The sequence below is a fragment of the Panonychus citri genome, unplaced genomic scaffold, assembly GCF_014898815.1.
Source record: "Panonychus citri isolate SS breed McGregor unplaced genomic scaffold, ASM1489881v1 Contig00138, whole genome shotgun sequence".
NCBI lineage: Eukaryota > Metazoa > Arthropoda > Arachnida > Trombidiformes > Tetranychidae > Panonychus > Panonychus citri.
In genome coordinates, this window is record NW_026515543.1 from 1,630,378 (window position 1) to 1,640,441 (window position 10,064).

Sequence of the window (10,064 nt, forward strand, 5' to 3'; positions counted from 1 at the left end):
AAACTTTGAGTGATTAAAAGTATAAGCTTATTATTATGATGAAAAAAAACAATAAGTCAATTAAATCATCATTATTATAATTAGATTTTAATTAGTTAATGATAATTAGAAGTATTTTTGTACTCACTAAAAACTAATCTAGTTTTGATTGCAAATAAATCATCAAACTCATGAGATACCTTCAAGTAACCAGGAGATGAGAAAAAAACTTTAAGAATCAGAATTGGAATTGATTTTATTTCATCATCTGATGAATTGATGAAAAATCTGAGGATGAGGTTCCTCTTCCGTCTCCACCTACTTTTTCATACGAAAAGTTGATTGAGAGATAACATTGAAAAGCTAATATTTGTCATGGTAAACGAATTGAATCTCATGGTGATATATGAAAATTGACGGAAATTCGAGAACCGGGGAGAGAGAGAGAGAGAGAGAGAGAGAGAGAAGAAAATGTTCTAAATTTATTTTTTCGTCGATGGAATAATGAACAGAGAGAAAATGATGATGATTGGAAGAAGATGAAACTTTTCATCAATCATTTATCATAAAGATAATCTTTATCATCTCCATCACTCAACCAATCCACTTTTCAGTTCAATATTACCAATCGATTAGATCAATTTGCATATTATTATTATTTATCTTGATTTTGTTTTCTCATTTTCATGATAAATCTGATGAACGTGAATGAAATTGTTTCATTGATTTCAAATTTAACACACATAAAAATTATATTACTCACAGTGAATATTTATCTCTGTTAATTTCAGAACCCTATTCAAGTGCTAATATTACTCAAGAAAATTTTGACAATCTCCATGGGAATCATGGAAAATGTTTCAGGCTTAGATTTTTGATCAACTCTATTCCTAACATTTGTAATAATATCAACATTGAATCAAAACTTATCCAATTTCTCAGAATCCAAAGAATAAATAACAAAAAATACCAAAGACATTATTCATTCACGGTTATTGGAAAAAATCATCACCATCTTCATCTTCATTTTGATCATCATCTTAATCTCATGAGGATTTGATTCTTTTATCCGGTTTTGCTGTTTGTACATCTTTCAATTTTTGCTTCTTAATGATTAAGTTAATTGTTGTTCATCTCAAAAATGATGATACTCATCATCATTATATAGATCAATGGTTATTAGTTATCATTTAAATTGCTGATTAGTTGATTGACTAAGCAAATTTGATACAATTTTCTTATGATTAAGATAAGGATAATAATCAAGATGAATGTGGATTTTTTAATGTATTTATTACAATTATCGCTTTATTTATTGGGCGATTATTTTTAGGATTAGATTTCTGGTTAAACTAATTTGTCACTAATATAGTAACCAATTAACAGTAATCAAGGATTAATCAATAATCGTAACGAATACACCTTATGATGTACATTGAGAAGAGGATTAAAAATCAAATGTCTGAAAGTTTGAAGGTAAAAATAATAATGAGAAAGAGACTCAACCTCAAGGGATAGAGTTTTTTTTTCAATTTTCGAATTTTTTTCTGAAAAACTTTTTTCATACACTTTCGATTCTATCATTATAATTATCAGAATTATAATTGAGTAAAGTTTTCAACAATTTGTGATTCTAATACAGAGTTTGAGAGCAAAGGTATTAACTTAATTGCAAAGAACATGAGAGCTACCATGAGTTGGGAAGGAGAAAAAAAAGTTTTCAGAACTTTTAAGATTCAGTTCGAGATAGAACTTTTTTTTTCTTTTCTTTATCATCCATTTTATAGATTCTCATAGGTTGATGGAAGTCTTCAAGTTTTCATTTTATCATGAAACTGATGGTCCTGATTAACTGAGTTACTATTAAAAAACCAGGATCATTATAATGATGACGATGATGATAATTAGCAGTTAATTGTTTTAGTTGAAAGTTTATCAATTGTTTAAAGAGTTGAATCTGAAGCAGACTGATTGAAATCAAAGTAAATGGCTCATGATGATCCAGAAATCATGGTGATTGATTTTCACCATGTTTGCTATTTAATTGGCTTGGTGATACACATGATATACAAGTGATAATGATGATGATTAACAGATTGATGATCATCTTACTCACTCACTCAATCACTTATGGTTATATTAGCAAATACAAAAAATCCCATAGGATTAAGAGTATCATTGAATGGCGGGATAAAGATGATGATGAATTGGTGAAAATTAAAGGAAGGAAATAAAAGGAACCAATGGAAAAAAGATGAGGATGGAAATGATAATAATAGAAAGTGATGAAGAGGAAAATAAAAAGAAGAAAGAAAATGAGTGAGAGAGACTAATGATGATTATCATCATGAGGATAAAGATTATGATGGAAACATTGTCTTGGATGATAGAGGAAAGGATAAGAGCCACGCGCTCAAAGATCATCTTAGATCTTGATTGAGTTAATTTAGAAAATGAAAAAAAAAGAAATAAATCTCATAGAGAATTAGCATTTTAAACGTAAATGATTGTCGATGATTAACTAATTGCTTCTATTTTGAAGAATCGATAACAATCACTGGAAGTCTCTTGACACTCAACTGACGATAATCATCTTATGTTTATAGTTAATAAGATAATTGTGTTCTATTGAATTGAAATGTCAATGTAATCAACATAATACATTGTTGAATCTAAAATTATTTCAATGATTTGAATTCGCGAAAACTTTTAAAGAAAGTTTTTAAAGTTATTGCTTCTTTTACCATGGGAAAGGCTTTCCAATGGACCCGATGATAGACAGCTGATGAACAATATCACCATCATTATCGTGATAAACATTCAATCAATGGTAAAAAATACAAGATAACCTTTAGATTTGATTGGAATCAATGATTTCAAAGCAACTCTAAACTTAGACCTTGAGGTTAACCTAAAATCTTTAGGCCAAACCCATAAACTAAAGTCCATCACCTGAGATAACCTTTGATTGACTGACCTAATCACTACTTAAAATCATCAATCAGTTGATTATTCCGATTGATTGAAAAATTATCTCATTGTTGTTAATTTTTTATTTTATGTTAATCAACAGATTATTATTATGATGATGATGGTAAGTGATTATGAGTATAGCTAATCAATCAATTATAATGGTCAAGGAATTAAATTTAACCACTAATTCTGATAAAGGATGTGTTAATCATACTTAATATGATTAAGATTATAATTCAATTGGAAATTAATCATTTTGTCCAAAACTTTTTCTTTGATTGGGCCAATTAAACTTTGGATTAATTAGAAATCAATTTAACTTTTTTTTCAAATCACTTTTTGGGTTAATCTCTTTTCTTAATTGTTTAAGCTGTGATTAAGTAAATTGTGAATGTATACCAATGGTCAATCCAGAAGTTATGAGTCACGTTAATCAACATGATTAACCAATAATTAAAAAGTTGAACGTGATTAACATGATTAATATTATCCCGATTAACCTCCTACAACCAATATCAGGCTGATTCAATCTAATAATAATTTATATGATAATAATAATGGTCAATACAATGGTCAGTCTGAAATTGGGTAATAATCAATGACAATCAAGTCAATTATTATTAATAGTAAATAAATAATCATTTAAATTGCGTCAATTATTTGAGTGATGCTGATGATGATTAGACTGTTGATCAATTGATGACGAGCATCATTATCATCAAGGAGATGATGAGGTTGGTACATTGACCGTGATAATGTTGATTATTGATCATAAGTTAAACGTGATTAGAATGATTTAAGAGTTAATTTAGTTAAATACTGATTACGTAAATACGTAAATCACCTTACCCAGAAGCACCATGATTAAACTTGATCATGATAAATGATTAATTCTGTCCAATGATTTTAATCAATGTGCCAATTGATAACCATTTATACCAAATATTTAACCTTCTTCCTACATGATTTAATTGTTGATTAACTGTTCTAATCAGAAAAAAAACTAGTCTTCTAATTTAAAAAGACATTCATCATTTAACTAATTGTTACAATTTATCTGTTATATGCTCAAGAGTATTTTATTTTCATCATCATTATTAACCTTTAATTGTCCACTAATCAGGTTTCTTTGTTTTACCAATCAATTAATTGTTGATAATCATCAACAATCATAAATTACCAATGGTTAGAAACTTTAATTGGATTAACTGTTGTCACGATTTTTACTTATCATCCAGTTGATCGATTAATTCAGTCATTAATTGTGAAATTAGATTATCAATTTAATTAAGATAATCTAATAGTTAATGTGGTAGAATTTTTTTCTTCATCTAATTCATTATCATTGAGAGTTCGACAAAGAAGAAAAAAAAAGTTCTAAAAAGTGTTAATGTGCCAACGAGAAAGAAGTAAATTAAATATCTTATCAATATTTACCTCCATCAATTGAGATTATCATGAATTTTCATGATAAATCTGAATTTATGAATGAATAATTTGTGTTAATTCAATTTTTATCTCTTTTCGATTAGAACTTGACTCTTTTTCTTGTTCAATCTGATTCGATGTTTTCATTTAATTAATCATTAAAACTTTTTATCGCACTATCCATACATAATGTAATCAAGATAAGACTGAAAAAATTAAACATAACTGAATTAATCTTAATCAATGTGACTACATGATTATCATCAATGAACTTGAATAGAGGGCAAAGAATCAGATTAACGATGAGAAGATGAAACAAAATAATTTGAGTTTTGTTTTTGTTTTCCGTAAGTAAAAACTGTCAACATTAAATTGCTTACGATGATCATGTTAATTATATAATCTTTATAATTAAATCACAAATAGAATTAAAAAATCTTAATCACTTTGAATTAGAGGTTCACAATTTAATGATGACAATTAACAAAAATTCAATTTGTTATCCAATTGGAAAAACTTTTCAAACCAATCTTGATCTTGTCAGTGATTAACTTTAATCATTAACTATTAACTTTAATTGTGAATTATTTGTGATTAAGATAGTTAATGATTAAGAGAATTAGAAATTAATATTCGAAGTCGTAATTGAAAGGTTAGAAGAAGAGAAAAGATTGGAACATTTTATCGAATTCGAATTGGATTCGAAATTGATTTTCTCTTCTTCTTCTCTCATTCGATACTTTTAATTCAATTTCGCTGATTGTTTAATGTTAATCAATTCAATTGCGTGATTAAAATCATAATCACGATAATCATCATCTCAACATTTGCTTAATTATTACACGAACAGTAAAAATGAATAATATTTTATTGAATAGTAAAAAAATTAACAACAATCAAGTTTACAATTTATTCAAATGTTGATTAACAAAAAGCAACAAAATCAATCTCTAAACTGTTTGTTTATCAATATACTAAACTTTAATTGTGATTAAAAATAAATTAACCAACCAACAATTTGGATTAAATAATTAACCCTAAGCAATGAGTTTTGATAAGTGTGTTTTTAATTTCTTTAATCAAGTTGTACAATTAATACTTAAATACGTTTATATTAATATTTGAGCGAGAATTAAATTTCCCTTTTGAATTGATTATGCTGATTAAGACAATTAGCAGTAAATTGTTAATAACAATCAGCTCAAGCAATAAAAGTGCATCAATTTTAATTTCATTCATCAATCTCAATTTTTGTTTATTACGGTTCTTGATTAATTACTAATTGTTATTAATTGTTTACTGGCGATGAAATGATTTCTCAATTGAGCTTACAATTGTTAGTGTCTTAATCATAACTATGTAATAAACTACTAATGAATAGGTATTATTAATTAATACTTTTTATATGATAAATTTTCAATATTCAAAACTCATCATTAACCACAATCAGTTGATTGTAGTACATTATAATTGCTGTCGTAGCTAAATTATCATTTAAATTTAGAGCATGGAAATGGCGTACAAATATAAATTGTTACCTTTTTGAATAAATTACTTTTACAATCAATTGATTGTTTGTTAATAGCTCATTGATTGTTTTCTCATTGTTTACCGAATCCAAACTTAATTAAAGATTCAATTCAGTTCTAATTTTTTGAGTTTAATTTTGGCCCGAATGTTGCTCTTATTTGTAAGTCTGAAATTAATTAGATTTCATTGTCAAATGGATTATGTATCTGGATGAAGGTGATAATATTAAATTGATGAGGATAAAAGTAATTACTCATTGTGATTAGATTTGATTTAAGTAGCAACATCATCAACAACAACAACATTAAGATTATATTGATGACAACAACAATATAAAGACGATGGTCAATTGGTCATCTTAAGACATTGACCCAATCACTTGTTAATACTGATGAGCTAAGCTATTGTTGTGTTAATGTAATTGTAGTTATCAAATGTTATTAAGCTTGATTATCATCCTCATCACAATCATTGATGATGATTGTACAACAATTTGACGTAACAACGCCATCAACAATCAAGAAGATTAAATTGTTATTGTTAATTATGAAAATCTATCGGTAATCAATATTATGTTGACATTATTGTGCTACAAATGAAAAGGTGCCCATCAATTTTGTTTAATCATCTTCAATGATAATAGTGATAAATAATCAACAAAAGATCTGTTAATTAAGATTCTGATTCGCATCAGCATCATCTAAATGAATAGCTGAATCAACTGATTGAAATTGAAAAGCAAATTAATAAAAAAAGTCAAGATGTTGAAGATTTTAAATCAATTTTAATCCAATGATATAAGAGATTCAATTTACACATTGGGCGTTTTGTTGATTATGATGAAATCTAATCATCCATTTAAATTGTTATCATCATTTCAATCATCTGAATGGGTTAATTAAAGTAACAAAAAGTTCATCTCATTCAGGTAATGAAAAAAACTTTAACCACAAAAAAAATGATAACTTTTTTTTACTTTACTAATCTGATTATGACCTTAAATTATGATTAAGATTTTGATTGTTGATGTTTTTTAACTTTATCATTTTCAATTCCAGTTTATCATCGAGCCCTCTGGGTAAGAGCTGAATTGAACTTTATCATAATCAGCTGAGAGAGAGAGAGAGAGAGAGAGAGAGAGAGAGAGAGATAAAATTCGAAGTCGAAAGTTTTTTTTCTCTCTTTTGATTAGAACTTTTTTTCGATACTGATTAAATAAACTTTTATTAATAGTAATTTTTGAGTGACAAGTAATTTACAATTAAAAGAATCTTAATCATTATCACCATCTTATCCAAAAAAAGTTCATCGGTTTTATTGCTAATCAATTAGTTTGATTAAATTGGAAACTTGAAATTTGATTGAAGAAAAAAATTGTTTATCTTTTTTTTTCATGATTTCCAATTGTGATTAACTCTTTCTAATTAAGGTTGATTGTAATCATTTGGTTAAAATTTGATAATTAAGATTATTAAAAACATGATGACAAATTGCTAATCATTAATGACTTACAATTAAGTTAATAATAATTAAATATTATATTTATTTTCTAAATGATGATAATAATTAACTAGTTGACTTTTATTATTATTATTAAATGATGATTGTGATAATGATTTAGCTAATTAAACATGATTTAAAATTTGATACAATCAGTTAATAAATTGTAATAGTAATGTTAATAATTACTATTAATATTTGTCTCTCTGATCACATATTAAATTAACCAAATAATCAAATGAATCATTAATTAAAGAGGTTGATCAACTATCTTTACCCTCAAGTGATACAATTAACAACAAGGTTAACCCACTTGAAGAGTCAAATGTCAACCTAAGGGAGTCAATGATTACCAAGGGATTGATGTTCATTTGAGGCCCACGAATATCACATGATATAAATAAAAATAAAAATCGAATAGAAAATTTAATAATCATCTTAATCATATTCTTAATCTCATCATCATCATCACCACCAAGATAATCTTAATCTTAGCTTATCCCTTTAATTGTTAATACCTCACCTTAATTTTCACCTCAGATTTAATCACTTTCTTTTGATAATAAGATCACAATTAAACGTTTTCGTTTTTTTTTTGTTAATTTCTTCATAAATATTGTATGAAAATTAAAACCATCGTGATGATTAAGATGATGTTGTTAATTGTTAACAAGATCCGGGATGCGATTTAATTGAAATCACCTAAGCGAAAGTGATTAATAAGCTTGACCCAAGTCCAGTTTGTAAAACGCAAACTAATCATTAGGAAATGTTAATTGTATACATAAAAAGAAATCAGCAAATAGAAACAATTTAACAACATTATCAGTTAACCTTTTCAAATGTTAATTATATCAACAATTAACATTGAAATTAACTCTGTGGTTTTAACTGTATTACCACAATTACAGTTATCGTGATAAAATCATTTTATTTGTATTACAATCAAAACTGATTGCATAAGAGGAGACAAGTAATTACTTAAATTGTTACAATATCATTAAATGATGATGATGATAATGATTAAATGAACAAGATGCAAAGTGAAATGATAATGATTAACATAACGATGAAATGAAATGATTTGCCCTTAGGCATAATTTAACCTTTTGATTAACATACACTGAATTCATATTTAAATAGTAATCATAATGATGATTATTGTTGGTTAATTATGGATTCAAATTTAAAAACTCCCAATAAATTATCATTAATCCGTTTCCATCATCATTTCAATCAGTGTATTTTCAGGTAAATTAAGATGAAACAATCAATAGATTATTATTATTATTATATTATCGGTTAAATTTAAATCACCATCAAGTTGATTAACCATTAATACCCATGATGATGATGATAATGATAATAAATTCATCATCTAATGTTAACTAATCTGTTTCAATATGGACAATATTTACCCTTAGGGTATTTGAATACATATCAGTCACATCCTCATCATGATAATTATCCTCACCATCATCATCATCTTCATCACCAACTGAATAAACAGTAACCATGAAATAATTTAAAAAAGAAAACGAATAAAAAAAACTTTGATTGATGTTTCATAATATTATTAGAACTCGATAATTTTTTGTTAGAACTTTTTTTCTACCTCTTGATTCATTAAGTTGCATCACCTTTGAACAATTAATTTGAGTATTTGATTAACTTTCAGTAAATCACAATTTCTAATCTAATATTATTTCCTATCCTGATGATCTGTATAATACAATTTAATTACAATTAACTTTGTCAACAACCGTCAGAGTGATTGGTTTGGTTAATTTTGATTAAATTGTTGATAGTTATTGCAGATTGAAGATTGATATTGTTATTAAAATTGGAGCTCTTCCTTTTTCATTGTTATTAGTTAGTTTCTAAATTAATCAATAAGTGATGATGGTTAAGTAAATTGTCAACAATCAACTAAAAATTTAGGAACTTTTTTTTTGTTCAAATAATTAACGTTAAGCTAATTAATTCATGGTTGGTTTCATTTGATGAATCAGTGAACCATTATTAGGTTAGTATTTTGTTTCTCATGATCATGATTATCATGATTCTTGAAAGTTCTCAATCCATTTACTATTAATAATGAATCAGTGGTAAAAAAGTTCTAATCGTAAGTTCAAGTTGTAATTTTTCACAAGGGAATCTTCACATTTCTGTTCCGAAATAGTTATGGAAATATAAAGTTCTGATCATCATAATCATGAAAAGAAATGATAAAAATGATGAGAATACTTGGAAATATTCAGTTTCTCTATATCTCTCTCTCTCTCTCTCTCTCTCTCTCTCTCTCTAAGTTTGAGTTCGAGGAAAATGTTATGATGAAGAAGGAAAAACAGTTCTAATGATGAGAAGTTGAATGTTTTTTCATGTTCTTTTCCATGAACTTTACATTCAGTCGTACTTGTGATACTCAAGTTCACTATTTATCATGAAGAATTTAATTCTAGCTTATCATGGTGATAATCATGTAAAGGTGTGGGCTCAAAGTTTATCATAACTAATTAAACAGAAATATTTGTTGACAGGTAAGATGAAAATTACTGATTCAATGAATTTGCACTTATCCTCATCTTCATCATCATCATAAACAAATGATCATTTTTGATTGTGTGTGTGTGTGTATGGTTGTGGGTGCTGTT